Genomic DNA, 22,089 nt, shown 5'->3' on the forward strand with positions numbered 1-22,089 from the left:
TTTCATTTTCTTACCAATCTTTGTCTTACAATTCTTTTTAATGGGTCATACAACCAGGTATATTCGATAAACAGTTCCATCTTCAGTTAACGGAGAACTCATTGTACCTTTCGAGTGTCTCTGTGTGGATACAGTAATCTGCAGCTTTAGCACAGTGGCGCGCAAGAAAGGGCAGTATTGCAATACGTTATCCACATTTGCGCAGAATAGAGGTAAGGAGAAAAGTTATGGGTTTTTTTATTTATTCAATCAGGGCCAACTTGTGTTATTCAGAGACAGTTTTTGTGATTCATTTTGGAAAACAAATTACTCTAGGTTTCATGTCAAAGTTAGTTATTCAGACAGGTAATTCTGTTCAAAATTCTTGCAGTCAGATTACTAACTTTTACAATATGAAAGACTCCCCTTTTCGTTAGGACAGTTAATTATTATTACAATGCAGCTTTGCACTCTCACTGCGACAGTTGATTTATTATTACAGCTCAGAGCTTACAATCAGAAACAGTACGTCAGTTGCTATATTTTTATTCATTCAGATAACTTTCAAGTTTATGTCTACCTGGAAGAGTCAGCCAGTTCAATTTCTTCAACACCTCTATGACGCTTTCCCACGAATCGAAGAAACCTGTGACCATTCGTGCTGTCCTTTGTGTATGTTCAGTATCTGCTGTTAGTCCTATCTGTTACAGGTCACATACACTTAAGCAATATTCTAGTAATTTATGAGCAATCTCCTTTGTAGAGAAACTGTAGTATGATACCTGCCCTGCCCACGACTGGGTCTCTGTGTTCGTTCCTTTTCATATTGCCCCAAAGTGTTACACCCAGGCATTTGTATGAATTGGCAGATTCCATCAGTGTCTCACTGTTGTTATAGTCACAGGATACTACGCTTTTTTCGTTTCGTGGAGAGCGCAGTTTTGCATTTCTGACGATTTAAAGCAAGTTGACAATCCTTGCATCACTTTGAAATCTTATCAACATCTGACTGAATATTTATGCACCTGCTCTCAGATAGTACTTCATTATAGATAACTGCATCATGTGCAAAAAAGCCTGATTTTACTATTGGTATTGTCTGCAACGTCATTAACAAGAAATGAACAGCAAGGGTCCCAACACATTTCCCTAGGACACACCCCAACTTACTTCTACGTCTGACTATGACATCCAAGATAACATGCTGTGTCCTCACTACCAAAAATTCCTGAGCCCAGTCACAAATTTCACTCGATTCTCCCCCCCCCCCCCCAATATTATCAAACTTATGACAATAAGCATAGGTGTGGTGCTGAGTCAAATGCTTTTCGGATATCAATAAATGCTGCATCTAACTGATTGCATTGATCCAAAGCTTTCAGTATGGCATGTGAGAAAAGTGAGAGTAGGATTTCACATGATCGATGTTTCCGAAATCCATGCTGGTTTGCATTGAGATGAATCACGATTTTGGAACGTCTTCTGTTTTTCAAGAAAACGGTCTATTGGCACACGGTGAAACACAACTAGCTGTTCAACCACAACAAGTGCTGAGCACTACTGCAAGGGACTTTAATCCAATTCCGTATGTCTAGATTTCCAGAAGGCTTTTGACGCCATACCCCACAAGCGGCTTGCAGTGAAATTGCGCGATTATGGAATATCGTGTCAGTCATGTGACTAGATTCGTCATTGTGGGTCACTTCTACTACCCTTCTTGTAGAGGGGTGTGACCTGTGCCTTTTTCCAAAACCGGGGCACGTTTTTTTGTTCGAGGGATCTACGATAGATTGCAATTAGCTCCTTCTTCTAACTCCACCGCAAATTCAGTATAGAATCTGACAGTCATTCCATCGGGCCACGCAGCTTTGTTCAATTTTAACGATTTCAGCTGTTTCTCAACACCGCTGACGCTAATAATTACTTCATCCATCTTTTCGGTGGTACGAGGATTAAGCTGGAGCAATTTTCCTCTGTAAAGGAACATGTTAAAACTTTGATGTTGGTCAGGGTACAAGTGCGTCTGAACAAAGAGTACACCGAACTATGGGCCTCCGCAGCCGACGACCCATGCATTTGCCAGTGTTAACACCATGACATAGGCAACTACGACTGAAATGCCCACGTGACCATCGGCACTGGACGCATTGGCATAGCGTTGCACGGTCTGATTAGTCCCGATAGCGTTTTCTTCATGCCAATGGAAGTGCACGAATCCTTCCTCATCCAGGGGGACAGCTCTTTGATACCCATACTGTGGTCCGAAGACAAGCTCAATTATGCTCTGGGGAACATTCACGTGGGCATCCACGGATCCAGTGGAGCTCGTGCAGGGCACCATGACGGCCAAGAAGCATCGTACACCCCTTCACGATGGTCATGTTTCCCGACAGCAGGGGCATTTCTCAACAAGATAACACTCCACGTCACAGGCCAGAAATATGGCAGAGTAGTTCGATGAAAACAGTGTCGAGTTCCATTTGACGTGTTGACCCCCAACCAGATCTGAACCCGATCGAACACATCTGGCATGTGGATGAATGTGGCGTCAGAGCTCATCGCGTCCTTCCCTGGAATTTGGTGACTTGGGCTTCAGATGTGGAGCCAGCTCCCTCCAGCGACCTACGAAGGCCTCACTGCTTCGATGCGTCGCCGCTTTTATCCGTGCCAAAGGTGGACATGCCTGCGTGTATCCCGTATATGAATCCACAGACCAATCAATCTTGGAGTTCTGAAGACCCTCGGTATGGAGTTAAAAATAAGAATGTGTAGTGTCAGGGAACTAACAACTTGGGAAAAGACGTATAGTTATTTTACGCACAATGATGTGAGTGTATATACCGCCAATGCGCTTTTGACGCCATTACGGCAGGCTTTCTCTAATGGAAACTATCGTCGTCCGTAGACCTCCTTTTCCTTTTGTTGATTTTCCGCTGCTGTTCCAAGTCCTTTGCCGCCTGCCAGAATTGTAACCTCATCATCAGACCTTCAAGTTTTCTCCCTGATTTCTGATCCTATTTCCTCATTCTCCTTGGTTTCTATTACAGATTGCTCAATATACAGACTCTAATGTTCTGAACTATAAGAAAAGTGAAAAGTATGAATTTCCAGGTAGAAATTATGGTCCAGTTTGACTCCTCAAAACTCTTGCATACCCATCTAACACACGTCATTTTTTCGCGTGGGACATCGCATGTAAGCCGGCCGAGGTGGCCGTGCGGTTCTAGGCGCTGCAGTCCGGAACCGCGGGACTGCTACGGTCGCAGGTTCGAATCCTGCCTCGGGCATGGATGTGTGTGATGTCCTTAGGTTAGTTAGGTTTAAGTAGTTCTAAGTTCTAGGGGACTGATGACCTAAGATGTTAAGTCCCATACTGCTCAGAGCCATTTGAACCATTTTGAACATCGCATGTAATCAGTAATGTGTCACAGGTATGTAAACCTACCTTGTTTCGTCTCATTATACTTATTGCCTCATATATCCTTTTCCCACTTTCTTACACCTCTTATCTTAAGGAACTACACCGAGTGCATGGATTCTGTAAATCGCTATATTTATCCGATTAATCACGCCCATCGATACACCTCTATGCTTCCACTGCCGAATTCTCATCATACTCCTCGGCCCTCGTCTTAAATTTTATGAATGAAAGTTTATATGCCTTGTTTTAAGAAGAAATAAGATTTATAAAACTGGTTTGATTTTCCAAAATTTTAGAACACGTTAAAAGTGAATGCTATTTATGTTTCTCAGTACTGTACATATTTTGAAGACCCAAAAAATGTGCAAACAATGCCTCTGGAATGTCGAAGTACAGCTCGTTGTTGAAGCGCTACATCGATAAAAAAAAAACATCGCTGATTCCTTGCGAGGAAGTAAACGATCACTTATTCGAAAGTGTACGATGTATCAGAATATTGCAACTTGTCGTAAACGCGTTCTAGTTCACAGTTACTAGAAACAAACAATGAATTCCTGCATTTCTCGGAGGCACGCTGACACTGTGATAAACAGCTTTCTTTAAGATGATGCAGCACTGATTAGCACACGTTGTAAAATGTATGCTACAATAAGGCAAAGCGAGTTTGATTCCCTGAGATGGAAAGAAATGGAGCATACGCGCTACATGACGACTGAGGACGCCAGCTGTCAACGCAATTTACGGCTTGCCTTGGACTCGGTGTTTGGCTTTTTTCCCATTCGACGCCACAACAGAAGATCGATCCGAGGGTAATTCCAGTAACGGCTGTTACGTCCTTGACCGGGTTATCCCTAGATAATAGCCCGCTTTTTGCTCCAAGTAATTCAAGTAGTGTCCCAGAGTGCAATGTAAATTCGACAACGGAAAATAATAGAAATTTTAGTACATGACTGTCAAAAGTATCCACAACTAACTACGAACAGCTTGGAAAACAATGTTTATCTGTAATTATTCGGTAACGGTAACTAGCAAGGGGAGAGGACGATAAGTGGGTCGCCTGTTTTGATCAACTTTCTGTAAGGACGTTCTGTAATGAAAGTAGAGGGAAACGTGTTTCGGTTATTTGTTACACACAAATTTTTTAAGAAAATCTATCTCAGAGTTGATGACGGAAAATCGTATTTTCAGTGCTTTACAACGAAACATCTTCTAAGCGCATACATTTTTTTATCAGTATGATATGAGATACAAAGTTAATAATGTTTGAGTTATTAACGTTTTTGTGTTCGCATGCTGTAGGTTGGGCACCTCTGATTCGGCGATTTGGTATTAGATTGCTGGACGGTGTTCGATTCTTAGCTGTAGCTTTTTTTAGCTGTATGTGACAATAATCTGATAACTGGAATACTTTTCTTTCCCCATCTTGAAGTAAAACATCGGGAGAAGTGATAAATTATTAAATACAATGTACTAACAGCTATTTTCATTGTGATACATACTATAAAAATAAATCTAAAGAATGTTATTGTTAACCGTAGATGATCATCTATTCGAGGGCCTTTTTGCAATGAATGAGATGAAACTTAGTATGACAGGCAAAACATACTTATGGCATCATGCGCAAAACACGCACAGGATCTCGCCACATTGACATATTTTCCGGTACACTGTTCGTGGAACACTTATTTGAGTCACCTTGCTAAACAGAGATGTGTCAGATATCGATTTAGATGCGTGCAAAGCGTATATAAACATATCTAGAAAGATAGGCGAGGACAACTAGTTATAAACGGAGGCACGAATTTTGATACCATACGTTCTATCCTATAATTATCTGCTCTGATGTCGCAAGATTTTCAAGTCGTGCTCCTAAATTCCTTACTTGTCCGAAAACGTTGCTGTCACACGGTTGACAAAGAAAGGTACATTCCGGTGGTGTCAACTTCAAGATGCATGTCGGTTGAGCATTATCGTCTCGTAGCGCGTCATGTATCCCGAAGTACTGGGTGATCAAAAAGTCAGTATAAAACCCCATGTCATTCCAAGCAAGTGTGTCAATTTGTACCTCTCTCTCTACATTATTACGTGATTTATTCAGTTTTCAAATTTATACCGACTTTTTGATCACCTGGTAAATCAGCTGTCACATTATATATGCTCGATTATTAATTACACCTGCCGATGTTTTACTTAGAAAGAGGAAATAAAGGTACTTCCAATTATGAGAATATTATCAGATTCACCGAAAAAATATTGTACTAAAAAAAAACCACGACCAAGAAGTGAACATGGTCCAGCAGTCTGATAGTTTAATGTCTCGACCGATGATTTCGCTCTGCTAGATATCTACAATGACGGATGCACAAGTTACAACACAATAATGCTAATAACTCCGACGTTATTAACTTTGGACCCCATATCATACTAATAAAAAATGATAGTTTTTAGTCGGTCTTTATATATAAAGCGTGGAAAATACGATTTTTCCGTCGTTAACTATGACCTAGATTTTGTTTCAAAATCTTGAGAGCGTCTAGCAAAAAGGACGAAACACCTGTTTCTCTGTTTTTCAGTACAGAACAACGTCCTTCAAAACTTGATAAAAATTGGCGACCCACATGGCAGACCCCTCCCCTTGTAAGTCCATGTGTGAAAGACTTCATTTTCTTCACTGAAAATATGTTTCAGAAGTTTTAAGCATATCATCCCTCAGTGAAAGAGAGGAATGAGGGCGAAATGCGGAAGAGTATTACACGACTGCGCCGAAAACCTGTGTCCTAGGACTTCATAGCCTCGAGCGTAAAGCAAAGACGTACGGCCAGATGGCTGTAGCGGAATTCTCTCGCGTGCCGTGACGGTTCCACAGACTAGCTTGTGCCGCTAACCCCCGGGCTTAAATAAGAGTCTCTGCTTTCTCTGTTATTAACAAACAGCTCTCAAATAGATTTCTCTGTTTGCAGTCGGGCCGAATGTTTACTGAGGTCCCTGCCTCTCGCACAGCGGCGTGCCGATTCTTGTAAATATTACGGCTGCCGGTTTTAATTTTTCCGTAAATATTACCCCCCTCCGAATCTTTGTGCCTGGACCGCTCGCTTGACGTGTTTCCAGAAACCGCGTACAAGCACGGTGCGCGGAGGGGAGAACGCGCGGGCGGAATTATAATCATCACCGCCTTAACTTCTCCTCCAACTCTAGCACCCTCTCCTCTGGTTCACTTCGTTTCCTCTACCAACTGGCTCAACGTTCTAGGCAAGGCTAAAGAGACTGCCTGTACTACGCTTGTCTGTCCTTTTAGGGTGTGCGAGGGTGGTTTGACAATTCTGGTAACAAAGCAAGAAAAAAAATGTAGACGAAACAAACAGTTCACCTTACTTCTCAACGAAGTCTCTTTTGAGGTATATACACTTCATTCAGCGGTCCTCCAGCTTTTTCGTGCCATTGGAAAAATAGGTTCTGTCGAACTCTGCAAAATATCCGTTGACTGCAACCATCACATCTTCATTTGATGAAAATTTCTTCCCAGAAACACAAAGTTTCAAGTTGGGGAACAGGAGAAAGTCGCTTGAGGCTAAATCTGGTGAAAGCGGTTGATGAGGAACCAATTCATGCACCTCCGCCACTGTTATCGCTGATGTGTGGTATGATGCATTATCCTGGTAAAGAGCACTTTTTTGCGTGTCAGCCCTGGTCGTTTTTCAGCCAACGAGAGCTTCACACGATCAACAATGAAGCATAATAGCGTATCTTTCCCCTTTTCCAGGTAATCTACGAGGTTCATTCCTTGCGAGTCCCAAGAGAACAGTTGCCATCACCTTCTCAGACGACAAAATAGTCTTCGCCTTCTCCAGTGCACCCGATATAGCCCGTCGGCTTTAATCAGTGACGTCATAGTTTACTTGCAAGTATTAATGTCTCTATTTTCGAGCCAATGATAACAATCGTTTATCTTCTGTGCCGAGGCGTCGTCATTGTAAACTGGAATAAATAAAAGGTTTTTAAAAGACCGGGCTACACATTGTGGATGATTTTTGTCGTTTGTATTAATGAAAATCATTTGTTCGTTCCTATTCATTCGGTAGCTACTTTTATTCTTAGGGAGTTTGACATATTTTGGAAGAATTTTTTTTTTCACTCTGGAGAGTTTTTACTTTTTGATATTCGTTTGGAGGTATGGATTCATCTATTCCTGTGAACATGGAAGACTAGAAGCAGGTCTGCAATACGTAATGCAAATTATACTGTTGTCGCTTTTTTCCGCCTTCACTAGTATCATTACGATATTTTTTAGCCGATACTAATACTATAGAAGGCAGAAAGGCCGACATTCGAAAAATTTGTAGCCGCTACATCTGTCGACCTATATAGGTCTAGTGAAGAATAGGAAACTAGGATTCAAAGGAGCAATATACTTTATATTATGTTCGAAATATGGATGTACGTGATATGTTTTCTCCATCCCGCACTCCTTTGTTTCTCAACAATGGCCTTTGCTGTTAAATCTGTTCAATACATCATCTGTGGTAACTTCTGACGTCATTGGTCAAAGCGGGACTGCTTGCATCCCATTATTTAGTAATCCCAATTTCACTAGCGTTTGTCCATTGCTTAAAGGCAAATATACGACACATTAACTCATTTGTAAAGTAATCAGACGTCTGAACCTGTTTCATATGTGCGAGTTCAGTTCTTTAAGGAATTGGAGGTGGGCAGGATGACTGGTTAATAATATGTAGTACGCTGTTGTTTCACTTGTTGTTTGTACTTTGATGTGTAATAATGGATCCAGGTTTCATCGACAGTGACAAGTCGATGAAAAAAATCTTGCGGACTGCGATTAACCAACCAGTCATTGTGCTGAAATATTGTGCCGGATACGCTTTTGGTCGACTGTGAGCAACCGCCATATCCATCTGTCACATTGATTTTTCATAGCCAATTCTCCGTGCAGGATATTATGCACTCGCTCATTTGAGATGCCTACAGCCTCAGTAGTCAAACGAATTTTTATTCGACGTCTTGCATTACCATACCAGAGGTTTTGGAAATGGGTTCATTAATACAAAAGTGCATGATATTCGCAGATAGTGCAGAGTCGGTGTGAATTACTTCCAATTATGTTTTGATTTGTGCAGCACTTCAGTCCTTCAAATGAAAATGTTTAACAACAGTACGAAACTCGGTGTTCTCCATTTTCAATCGCAGTCGACACACTGACTATTTGAGACGGCTGTCAACGATGAACTGTGCATTGAACAATGTTGAAAGCATTTATTGATCCTAGGAGTAATTAACCTTACCAACGATGAAAGTGCAACGAAAATGTTGCATTCCTTCATAGAAATTCACCAGACTTACCGAACAACCCTAGTATTGCCAGGCGGTATGGAATCGTTATGGTACCACATAGGGTTTGCGAAGGATATTGAAAAGTTGAAAGAAGGGCATTTAGTTTTGTATTATCCTGAAAAAAGAGTGTGTCACGGATATGATACGCGCTATGGTGTGGCAATCATTAAAACATGGGCGGTTTTTCTTTGTGGTGAGACATTTTCACAAAATTCCAAAGACAATTTTCTGTTCCGAATTCGAAAATATTTTGTACATATGGAGAGACTGGAACTCTCTTTCTTAAATTCTGATGGCGGCAGGGGTAAAACGCAAGGAGCGAAGGGCTATTAACAAATAGTACAGAAACCAGTCGGCAGCTATAAGAGTCGAAGGCCCTAAAGGGAACCAGTGATTGAGATAGGGTTGTAGTCTGACCCCGGTGTTATTCAATCTGAACACTGAGGAAGCCAAAGAAACTCTTCCATGATTTCTGATGACATTAATTCTGTCAGACACAGCAAAGTACTTCGAAGAGCAGATGAACGGAACGGACAGTGTCTTGAAAGGAGGATATAAGACGAACATCAACAAAAGCAAAACGAGGGTAATGGAATGTAGACGAATTGAATCAAGTGCCACCGAGAGAATTAGATTTGGAAATGAGACACAGTATTAGATGAGTTTTGCTATTTGGGCAGCGAAGTAAGTGACGATGTTTGAAGTAGAGAGGATATAAAATGGCAAGGAAAGCGTTTCTGAAGAAGAGAAATTTGTTAACATCGAGTGTAGATTTAAGTGTCAGTAAGCCTGTTCTGAAAGTATTTGTATGGAGTATTGCCATATGTGGATGTGAAACATAGACGATGAACACTAGACAAGAAGAGAATAGAAGCTTTTGAAACGTGCTGCTACAGAAGAGTGCTGAAGATTAGATGGTTAGGTGACGTAACTAATGAGGAGGTACTGTGGGCAAAATAATGTTGTGCCACAGCCTCACTAGAAGAAACGATCACTAATTTAGTACTGGTGAGAAGTGTTGGGGATCCAAATCGTAGACGGTGATTGAGATGGGTGCGAGTTATTCGGGGATGCGGAGGCTTGCACTGGATACATTAGCACGGAGAGCTGCACCAGACGAGTCTTCGGATTGAAGACCACAAGAAAAAATATTCATGAAATGGCGTGCAAATTCGCTGACCATGTACTTAAATAATGTTTGTTGTAAGCACATCCGATGTTTGTCATAGAGTGAACAAAAACCTTAACTCACAGTGTCGCCAACTCTCAAATACATAATTTCCCTCCACTGGTTCACGACCAATCTAGACAAATAAATCTTGAATAATATTCCCATATGTCTTTCGACAAGATAACACAGAACTTTTTTTTTTTTTTTTTGAAGTTTCGTTTCTATTCATCCCGTTTCAGTGAGTGTTAGCTGGATTGTTTGATTCTCCATTCAAATGTCAAATAAAAACGTAAAAAAACTCTGTTTTCAACAAGCGCTTTGACGAGGTAACAGCGTATAACACACAGAAGAGTGTGGATTTAAGGTACGTAAATTTTATGAAACAGATTAAAATTGAACGTCGCCGCCGTGCACTAAAAACAAAGCTAGTTGCGAAAATATTATTACGCACAATACTGTAGATGACGAAATTTGTTGGCACTGGCACTGATTTGACCATAAAACAGAGCAGAGTCAATCTCGTTAGTGGATGGTGTTTCAAGTGGAAATTGCGAATGTTTAGAGACAGAACGTCAGGCATGTTATTGAGCAAAGATGATGTGTCAATAATGACAGCAGCTGTTACAACGTCCCATTACACCTCATGTCGGGACTACAGTTACAGCACCCTGTGAATTGGATTTTTTTTTTTACTTTGGTCTTTGGCTGTCACTGTTTGGTACGTAAATGCCGGGTGATTAAATTAAAGAAACGCTGTTCGCAGAGGTCCAATGTGGGCTGTGATTATCGTATAGCACCTAAATTCGTAGATATTGTAAGGCCCTACTGCGAAACCGATTAATGATAGAAAAATAACTAGTTCCAATTTTGACCACCGGGTGAAAATGAGGCGCTGTGAATGCAAGAAAGACATATAGCGGTGTTTTCACATTTAATGAAATTGGAACGGCATGTAGACAGATAACGTCAAACGACAGAGAGGGACGAGCAAATGAGGAAAGCATAATGTTTTTATTATTATTAACAACCGCTTACACGAATTGTTCGGTATGAGCAACGGAGACATCGGCGAGATGCTGCATACGTCGAACGACGTGACCAACAGTTGCTCGCAGCAGATCCCGTGGAATCTGAGCAACGTGTTTCTGTATACTAGGCTTCATATCAGGTAGAGATCGAGTATGTCCTTGGAAAACTCATCCTTTAGACATCTCCATAGCCGTAAGTCACAGATTCCGATGAGGTGATCTTGCAGGCCATCCTTCTGGAGATAGCACGTCCGTGGAAGGTTGCATTAAGCCGAACTTTCACTGGGAGAACGACATGTGGTGTTGGCCCATCTTACATGAAAACTGTGGTTTCCACACAGTTTCACTCTTCCGATGCAGGAATCACCTTCTCTACAACGAGGTCTCGATAGCGTTCACACATAACAAGCCCTCTGGGTTTTCTCTTCAAAGAAGAATGGATCCAGAGTACACGTGCTTGTGAACCCACAATCACACACGACGAGTGCAATGACTCTTCATGCACAACACGCGGCTTAACAGTACCCCAAATTGGGTAGTTGTGTGGATTCCCTGCTGTCTATAGCATAAGATGTGCTTCGTCACATCATAGTATATTCCCCAGCCACACGTCGTCAATTTCTATCCGTGCCAGAAACTGAAGCGCAAATTCAGAATGCCTTGGACCATGTTGCTGCACCATCTGGATCGTGTACGCGTTCCAGTGTAAAACAGATCGCAAAACTTCCCGTACAGTTGAGCAGGGGATGGACAATTCTCGTGACACTGCCCGTGCACTAGCCGCGGTATGGCCTGCATAGTCAAACGGCTCTGAGGTCATCAGTCCCCTAGAACTTGGGTGTAAGTAGTTCTAACTAACCTAAGGACATCACACACATCCATGCCTGAGGCCGGATTTGAACCTGCGACCGTAGCAGTCGCGCGGATCCGGACTGAAGCGCCTAGAACCGCTCGGCCACCGTTGCCGGCTCCACGCATGGATCTGACGTGCATTTGTGCAACGGTCGTTCAATACGTAACGCAACACATTTTTTTCTGAAAGGTTGTTTTATTCAGGACTCCAATATACCAGATTATTCCCCACTATTTTGGCCAACAAAATTTATTTTTCAACAGTATCTCCGTTCGAAGCGAAGGCTTGAATGCCCGAATGGCAGCACCCTACTGGTCGACGCCGGAGCCAACGTCTCGCTGCATCAATAACTTCCCCATCATCCACGTACTGCTTCCAGCGAAGCAAATTCTTCATTGGGACAAAGAGAAGGAAGTTGGAAGGTGCGAGATGCAGGCTATAGGGTGGATCAGGATAAACAGTCCAATGAAGTTTTGTGGGCCCCTCTTGGATGCACAGACTTGTGTGAGGCCTTGCGTTATCATGGTGACAGAGAAGTTCGTTTGCATTTCTGTGGCGACGAACACGCTAAAGTCGTTTCCTGAGAGTGGTACAATACACTTCAGAGTTGATCATCGTGCCACGATGGAGGACATCAAACAGAGCAACCCCCTCGGAGTCCCAGAAGACAGTCGCCAGCACTTTACCGGCTGAGATTGCAGCCTGAAACGTTTACTTCGGAGGAAAGGTGGTGCGACACCTCTCCACGGATTGCCGTTTTGTTTCCGGTAGGAATTGATAAGCCAGCCCACGTGGCCGAGCGGTTCTAGGCGCTTCAGTCCAGAACCGCGCTGCTGCTACGGTCGCAGGTTCGTATCCTGCCTCAGGCATGGATGTGTGTGATGTCCTTAGGTTTAAGTAGTTCTAACCAACCTAAGTCTACGGGACTGGTGACCTCAGATGTTAGGTCCTATAGTGCTTAGAACCATTTTTTCGGAAGTGTGTTTATTACCTGCGATGTTTTTCGTGAGAAAATTGTCACGATCAGCCTCATATCGCGCAAGCAATTCCGCACAGATGGTCCTCCGTTGCTCTTTAAGGTCGTTTGTTCGGCGGTGAGAAACGCAGAGGGCACACACCGTTGAGCACCCTATCTGGAGGACGAATGGGTCAGAACTACCAACAGAGACGTCCAATCGAGCAGTGAGGTGGTTCGTTGTGATCCGTCGGTCACCTCGAATGAGAGTGTCAGCATGTTCCAACATTGCAGGAATCACAGCCGAGTGCGAGAGGTCGGATAGGTTTGCGCGACCTTGTTGCGATGATAACGAACGCCTCGCCCAACGACTCAACGTGCTTTTGTTCACTGGCAGGTGTCCGTAGACATCCTCCAAGCGCCTACGAATACCTGCGATGCTCTGGTTTTGCGCCAAAAGAATCTCAGTGACAGCTCTCTGCTTGCAACGCACCGCCATTACAGATGCCATTTTTAAGGCTACCTGCAGTGCCGCCACCTGTCGGAACTTCATGAAACTATAACGTCTGAAGCGGGAATTTTCCACAACAGCTTCGCATTTTTTATACGATACTGGGTGAGGAAAGAAGTGTGTTACATTAATTATTGAACGCCCCTTGGACCATCTCCGAATGTCCTTCAATCACCATTTACTTCGTCTTCCACAGAACTTTTTCCTTTGTATTTTCCCTTCATTGATGAGTTGTAATAACTACTATCTCTCGCCTACTTGTAATGTGCCCTAGATATTAAATCTTCCTTTGCTTTATAGTGACCAATAGTTCTTTTTGCTCTTTCATCCAATGGAAGACTGCTTCGACTCAAGTTTTCAACAGCCAAGGTAAGGGGCAGTGATGCACATACATTTCAGAAGCATTACATTTTTTCTCTATACATTGGCCAAGGGTCCAAGTTTCGCCTCCATAGAGAGATGTGGAGAACACGTGGCAGCGAATCGTTCTCATTCTCAGTTGTTAACCAAGATCCGACCTTACGAATAGTTTTTTCATACTAACGAACAATCTATCTTGCTCTATTCTAGATCTGATCCCTTTCTTACAGTCACATTGCTCATACATCATAGTGCCCAAATTCATCTAGGAGGAAACACCGAACAACTAATTTACATTTGTTGACGAGATCGCCTGTATTCTTCTCTGAGAGAGGACTACCGTATTTTACGGACTATAAGACGCATCTTTTTATTCGAAAAACTGCCTCCAAAGTTCAGGTGCGTCTTATACTCGAAATGAATATAAAAATGTCCAGTGTCTGATTTTAAATTCCCACCAGTCTTAAAAATGGCCACATATTCGATGACGCGGGAAACCTGGCAACATTAGACAAAACTCCTTTGACATTTGATGTGTCGAGTAACAGCAAATTTGCCACGAAAGGTATTAAAACAAGTGGACATGAAAAAAATGAACTACACTGCTGTCCCTGCGGTACTAAACTTAATCCAATGACCATTTTCAAGCCCAAAACAATGCCAAAACCTTCTGAAATACTGCCAGGTGTTGATGCTGTTCACATACATGACGATGGTTGGATGGACTAGGCTGGTATGAAATTGTGGACTGACTGAGTGTGTGAGAGAAGAGTGGCCTTCTTGTGCTAGATCAGTTTAGAAGTCATTTGAAAAACTTTGAGACACGGAAACACAGTGTTTGCTGTTCTTGCGGGAGGACTTACTTCACAACTGCAATCTCTTGATGTCTCGATAACTAAACCATTAAAAGTGGGTAGGAGAGAGGGATAGAACAAATGGATGATGGATGAAACCTAACATGAATTCAGGCCGAAGGTAGCTTTAAAACGGCCTACATTAAATCAAGTGTGTCGGTGCATAAAACAGTCGTGGTCTAGAGTGACAGGAGGCATCACTGTTAAATCTTTTAGAAGTGCGGCGTAAGTTATGCTCTCGATGGCAGTTGGAAACCATTTCATATATGGTCAGGACGACGACGCGACGATGAAGATGAAGAAGTAAGTTCAGATGACTATTTTCAGGGATTTTAAAGGTCAGTTCGGTTTTATAAACCAAACCTTTTTTTTTGTCCAGATTTGCAATCTAATAATAAAAATTGTAAAAATGTTCTTTTCTTAAAATTGCTTAAATATTAAGGTGTGTCTTATAGTCCGTAGGGTACAACTTCAAAGTGTTGTTAAACAGGCCAAACTGGTCCCTGCAGTGGACATTGTCTATTACGTACTTCATTTGTATAGCCATAGTGTCCGTAGTTGCTTTACAATTCTTGAGGGTATTTTTCATCTGTCGTTACAACTACAGAAATGTGTGATTTTCTTTCACACGCGTTTCGCTTTGTTAAGGTAAACCATCATCACTGTTGATGATTTTCGTTTGATTTCTCGCTTACATCGCGAAATGCCATCTGCTAGCAAATTGTCGTTTTTCTGCGTTAGAAAGTGATAGTTTTGGTCTAATATTTAGTTGTTGTGCAGCGCTACGAATTTTTTTATGTTTTCACAACACATTTTTATGCACACCACCCACTTGTACTTCACAGTACAAAAACAAACAGAATACAATGGTATGCATAAAATTTTGTTGTGAAAACATAACAAATGCATAGTGCTGCACAACAACTAAATATTAGACCAAAATTATCAGTATCTAACTTAGAATAAGGACGATGTGCTAGTAGACGGAATTTTCCGATGTAAGCGAAAATCAGCACCATTGTTGATGATTTAGCTCAATAAAGCGAAACGCGTCGCGTGAAAAAAGTCACGCATTTATGTAGTTCCAATGACGGAACAAAATCAACCCCACGAATTTTCTATTATGTGTTGATGCGGAGGTAGATCATTTGCGACGACAAGCGCCGTCTGCGAACCTAATATTGTTAATTATTTTTTCGTTTATAATTATGTATGACAATGAGAAATGCATGCTTGGACATAAATAAGGATGCCAGCCGAGCATGCCGATTGCGCTGTTGTATTTGCACAGGTGCCGTACGTGGTCGATGTCCCCAATTCGTTGCAAGTGTTTGCCGTGGTCACAACAGTGCATTATGACGTAGCTGACTGAATCGAACGATAGCAAACTGTTGGTGCGTGCTTTTGTTACCATGCCAGCGGAATTGCCTGGCAGAGGGTTCATCGAATTTCCTTCACAATAATTCTCTATAATTCCAGTCCTAAACAGCGCGCGGAAGGAACGAACACCCGTATCTGTCCGTGCGAGCTCTGATTTCCCTCATTCTATTATGTTGATCGTTTCTCCCTGCGTAGGTCGGCGTCAACAAAATATTTTCGCATTCGGAGAAGAAAGTTGGTGAATGAAATTTCGTGAGAACATCCCGCCGCAACCAGGAACGCCATTATTGTAATGACGTCCGCCCTAAGTCCCGTACTCCATTAATCCTGTCCGGTAAGGATTCCAAACCGCGCAGCAGTGTTCCAAAAGAGGGCGGACAAGCATACTGTAGGCAGTCTCTCTACTACACCTGTTGCATCTTCTAAGTTCTGTGCCAATAAAACGCAGTCTTTGGTTTGCCTTCCCCACAACATTTTCTGTGTGTTCTTTCCAATTTAATTGGTTCGTAATTGTATTTCCTAGGTATTTTGTTGAATGTTAGGCCTTTAGATTTGATTGATATATCGCGTAACCGAAGTTTAACCGATTCCTTTTAGCACTCATGTGCATGACCTCGCACTTTTCATTATTTGCCAATTTTCGCACCAGACATAATTCTTCTAAATCGTTCTCCAATTTGTTTGTTTTTCTGAAGATTTTGCTAGGTAATAAACGACAGCATGAGTGCAAAGAAGTCATGACGGCTGCTCAGAATGTCTCCTAAATCGTTTATGTGGAAAAGGTACAGCCGAGGGCCTATAACACCTACCTTGGGGAACGCCAAAAATCACTTCTGTTTGCTCGATGATTTTCCGTCAGTTACTATGAGCTGTGACGTCTCTGACAGCAAATCACGAATCCAGTTGCATAACAAACGATATTCCATAAACATGCAATTTCACTACAAGCCGCTTGTGACGTACAGCGTCAAAAGCCTACTTGGAAATCTGGAACTACGGAATCAGTTTGAAATCCCTTACAATAGTGCCCAGCACTTGGTGTGGTTGAAGAGCTGGTTGTGTTTCATAAGAAAAATGTTGTCTAAATCCGTGTTTACAATGTGCCAATAGACCCTTTTCTGGGAGGTAATTCATGTTGTTCGAACACAATACACATTCCAAAATAATGCTGCATATCGACGTTAATACAAGGACCTGTAATTTAGTGCATTACTCCTACTGCCTTTCTTTAGTATTGATCTGACCTGTGCAACTTTCCAGTCTTTGAGTACAGATATTACATCGAGAGAGTGGTTGTATGTGATTGGTAAGTATGGAACTATTATATTAGCATACTCTGAAAGGAACGTGAGTGGAACACAATTTGCTTCGCTAAACCGAAGATATCTGATGTTAAGTTACTTACATAGGCAGCTGTTCTCGATTCGAATACTGGAGTATTTACTTCCTCTTCTTTGGTGAACGAATTTGGGAAGGCTGTGTTTAGTAACCCTACTTTAACAGCACTGTCATCGATAGTATTTTCATTGTTAGTGCGCAGAGAAGGCACTGATTTTGTCTTACAGCTAGCATACTTTACATACGAGGAGAATCTATTTGGCTTTTCTGAGAGATTTCGAGACCAAGTTTCATTATGGGAACTATTGTAAGCATCTCGCATAATGACGATAAATAAGAGGACTACAGCCACGAAAGCCACTGCAGAACTGAATGTCGCACTTGCGAACACCATCGGCATCAAAACAACACGAAGGGCGGTCCAGAAACAATGAATAACAGGGCGGGATGGAATTCCAAAACCACTTACCCGTGAAGCGCAAAAGGAAATCGTGGCACATAGGTTCAAATGGCTCTGAGCACTATGCGACTTCTGAGGCCACGAGTCGCCTAGAACTTGGAACTAATTAAACCTAACTAACCTATGGACATCACACACATCCATGCCCGAGGCAGGATTCGAACCTGCGACCGTAGCGGTCGCGCGGTTCCAGACTGTAGCGCCTAGAACCGATGGGACACTCCGACCGGCTAGGCACAGAGATCATAAAAGCTGAACTACGAAGTAACGGGGAAAAAGTCCTCGGGTCGAATGAATCTCGTTTACACTGTTCCCAACCTCCGGCCTATTTTACGTCCTAAGAGTGAAACATGGAGGGGTTCAGTGACGATTTGGGGCGCCGTAGCTCGCGTTTCTGCTAAAGTTCATACACACATCAGAAAAAGTTTTGCATCACCTCATGTACCAGAACTCCTGAAGATAGACGTCGACTGCGGATATTGTATCAGAGACACAGTCTCTCTGATTGTTCAGAGATGTCACTAAACCCGCCCAAAGATGTAAACAGCCACGCATGAGCAGCGTCTAGTAGAAGGAGGGGGTCCGACAGCCGATCAGTTCCAGTCATTCCACCAGGAAGGAGGTACACGGCTAGAGTTGTCTGTAGTTGAACCGTTTCTAGACGGTCAATACTCTGACAGCAAAGCCACCGTGTTCAATAATGCTTTTCATGCAGCCTCAGGACGTCGTGTTACGACTCAAATTGTGCGCAATAGGCTGCACGATGCCCGACGCCCATCTTTGCAAACACGACACTGTAAGTGTGTACGGGTCGCACGCTGCTGTGCGGTGCTTAACACGCGCTCGCCTCGCCAGCTGACAGTTTGCTCGGTCAGTGCACGTGTGTCCAGCTGCAGTGCGACGCAGGAAGTCAGCCTCTGGCCGCAGCGCGCCCAACTAACTAGCGCCAGCTCGGGCGCGAATGTGTCTCTTTCCTTAGATCACAGTGGAGCCTTTCGATACGACCATAATTAGGGTGTCAGACACAGTGACAATGGGTGCGCGTAGCGAGCGTGTTTTATAATCAGCCTTTGTTTAAACTTACCTCTCGTGTTCGCGTATTTGCCGAACCTCGAGGACCCACAGCTTACAAATATTTCGTCTAATTATTATCCGGGGCAACAACACCCTTATAGAAGTGGAGTCAGAAGTGGGATAATTATGGAAAAATCCACAGTCCTGAAGAGGTGCAGCACAACGTGAACTTGAAGCAGCAGCACGAACATTTTCCGACTACGCGGGGACACCCGACGCTGGAATTCAGGTTGCTCTATTCCAGTTTGGCTAGAATACCAAAGGCAGTGACGGATTTTCATTTTACATTTGATTGACTCACTGGCGTTAAATTACACGAAATGTCGCAATCCAGTCAGAGTAACGTTGTCGATCTACAACCTGTTATTAATGAACTGCAAGAAGAGATTCGGCAGTTAAAAGCAGAAAGAAGCGAGTGTAACATTGAGAAAGACTTGTCAAATGATAGTTCGTGCAGTACAGGTACAACTACAGTAAAGAATTTTTCATTATTGCCGTTAGTACCAGTGTTTAGTGGGGAACCCGAAAATGATGTGAAGGTATTTCTTCGTAAACTTGAAGGTGCCGCCCTGTTAGGATCGTGGTCAGATTCCGATAAGCTAGTGGTTGTCGAATTAAGAATTCGAGGAGCAGCACAAGATTTATTTAGCGCGTAGTGTACTTGCGAGAAAACAGAAGATTACAATGAGTTTAGAACGGTTGTTGTTCAGAGATTTAATCGTAAAAACGCGATAAGATTTTACAGAGAGCAGCTTCACAGTTTCCGAATGCGACGAGACGAATCTGTCGAGCAGTTTGCCGACAGAATTCGAAACATCATCGCTCAAACATACGAGTTACTAGATAATGAAAATGAACATCGCATTCAGTTGTTGGAGGCCGGCCAGAGAGCACTCACTCAAGCTAAACAGGTCTCTGCTGCCAAGTCATTACCACTTGTCATCGATGAAGGGTGAAAAACAAAGGAAAGAGTATTCACTTTCTTTTGCCTGATGGCGGATTTAGGGAGTGGGGATGCATGACAGAAGCGCATTCTAACGCAACTTTGGTAAAAATAAACGTACGTTTATACCGTAACAGCGTTGCTTACGTTGATTAGGACTCTATAATCATACTGATATACTAAAAAGGCCAACCAAAGCAGCATCCACTGCAACGTGGATAGTAGCACGAGAAGATTTGTTTCTACTTTCTAGACATTACTGCAGACTCTAGAAAATTCGAAGGTCAGGGGACCGTTACAATCGAGTTTGCACAATTCGAAGTTCAAAGGTTCTAAGAAAAAGTTCGAATAATTAATTATATTTAACTCGACTTTATTCTAGATGGAATCACGAAAAATCGAAATAAAATTTTGATTTTTTTTTTACTATTGTATTCCCAGTTTTCTTACATGTTATTTGCTTTTGTATTTGAAACGGAAGGCACACACAAATGTTCGAAAATACATACATTCACCTTCATTCATTTTTCAATGCTGAACAAACTGTTACGAATGGATGCATTTTGTGAACTAAATTTCTTATAAACGACCTTATGTCTTTGGAGTTAGCGTGTCACTCCTTATTTGTATCTGAGACTTCGGTTCCCAGACTAACCGTTAATGATTTAGCGTTCCGTTAAGCTATAACCTCCGACAAATACCCTTTGTACCCTGTATTGAGTAAGCCAATTCCATAAGCTTTCAGCAAGAGGCGGGGACTCGCCTCGCCCGGTCTGCTTGCTCCCGCCTTTTGATACTTATCAGCAACATTATCTTTCCGCTCGATGATCGTTTGCAGAATGGATGGTGGAATCCCGAAACAATTCGTTACCTGCTACTTCTCGTTGCATTCCACAGCGTCGAAACTTGTTTCTGTTTTACGAAAGTCGAAAACTTCCTGGAAGTTATTCTGACGTGGAAACGTCTACTTTCTCCTTGGTCAAAGTTTCTTGTGTGACAAAATGGCGTCAGATTTGAATCACTAATAACTACGAGACCGACAGTGCGCAAACAAAGGTCAAGTCCACGCCGTCTGTACGTGGTTGTCGCTTATTGCCTGTGTTGTCATCCTACCCGTGTAGGCATATGCGCGTCATTGTTACAATTCATCTTTGTGTAAAGTTATAAACTGGTGTAGCTGTAAGCTAGGATACTGATTTGGGTGTCATTGCGATGAACAGCTTCGGGAGCGCCGGAATAGAAAATAAAAATATTCGCCGGAATATAAGCGAAAATCTATACTGAGTTTAAACCTATGACACAAAGGAGGAGTTCGTCTCACGGGACTTGTAAATATGCTCTAAATTACAGAAAACGAGAGAAAAGCCTAAAAAGTGCAGCGCTGAGCGAATGCGACAGCTCCCGCAGAGTCGGAAGAAAAGGAGGAAACGGCGCGACGCGATAACGTAGTCAAAGTCTATATCGTACACCGGCCACTGAAAGTCCAAAATTGTGAGTAACCGTGTGACCACTGTATTAAAGATAACGATAATTAAATTACATATTAATATGAAACACATGTTACGATTTTATCCCGACGTTTTCACAAAAAATCTACGGCGCAGACCTGAACTGCACACACAGGCATTTATTTGCAACTGATTAATATGCTGTGGTATTTCGTGCATTGTTAAAAACAGATGCCTGTCAAAAGGTGCTCAATGACGGTATAATTACCTAAACAACTGATGGAACAAATAGAATTATCCGGTGTAATCTAGGCGTTGACTTGTAATTATAGAATGTCTGCGGGTCGTTCTGCTATGACAGTCACCTCGATTAGTGAAGACGTTTCTTCGGTTTTCTCGAGGCATTTGGGAACAGGTTGAAACAAACGATTAACAAGTGTCGACGGCATAGAGTCACAGAGGCTGATTTCAAATGTCTTTGATAACTGTAAAGCAACTACAGCCACGCAATAAAACTTCAGCTGGGTAAGGGGGACAGCGAGCAGTCGGAGGTAAACACTTCCCCCTCACAGCGATCTAATGTCGCCGGCCAGAGTCCGCCACTCAGCGTCCGATGTAAACACAGCCGACAACAGGCAGTGCTGTACTGTGACACGACCACCAGATCGAGTTCAGAGCAGGAAACGGCCGGGGTCCCCGGTGGTCTAGTGGTAAGGGGGTCTGGAACGTTCCAGCGCCTCGGCTGGGGCTATTCGCCCCAGCCGGGCCGGGGTTCTATCCCCGGCCGGCGCTGGAATTTTCAGACTTCCGAACACTAGCCTCCACCTCTGCCCTGGCATGTGGCGCATGCCGGGCACCCCGTGGGGTCCGTGCTTCGGATCCCACGTGGAGCTCACTCGCACACTACAAACTAAACCTGATTATGCTGCTGCAAACACTTATTTTAAATTTTAATACGCACACATTCT

The sequence above is a fragment of the Schistocerca cancellata genome, chromosome 11 (genome assembly GCF_023864275.1).
Source record: "Schistocerca cancellata isolate TAMUIC-IGC-003103 chromosome 11, iqSchCanc2.1, whole genome shotgun sequence".
Taxonomy (NCBI): domain Eukaryota; kingdom Metazoa; phylum Arthropoda; class Insecta; order Orthoptera; family Acrididae; genus Schistocerca; species Schistocerca cancellata.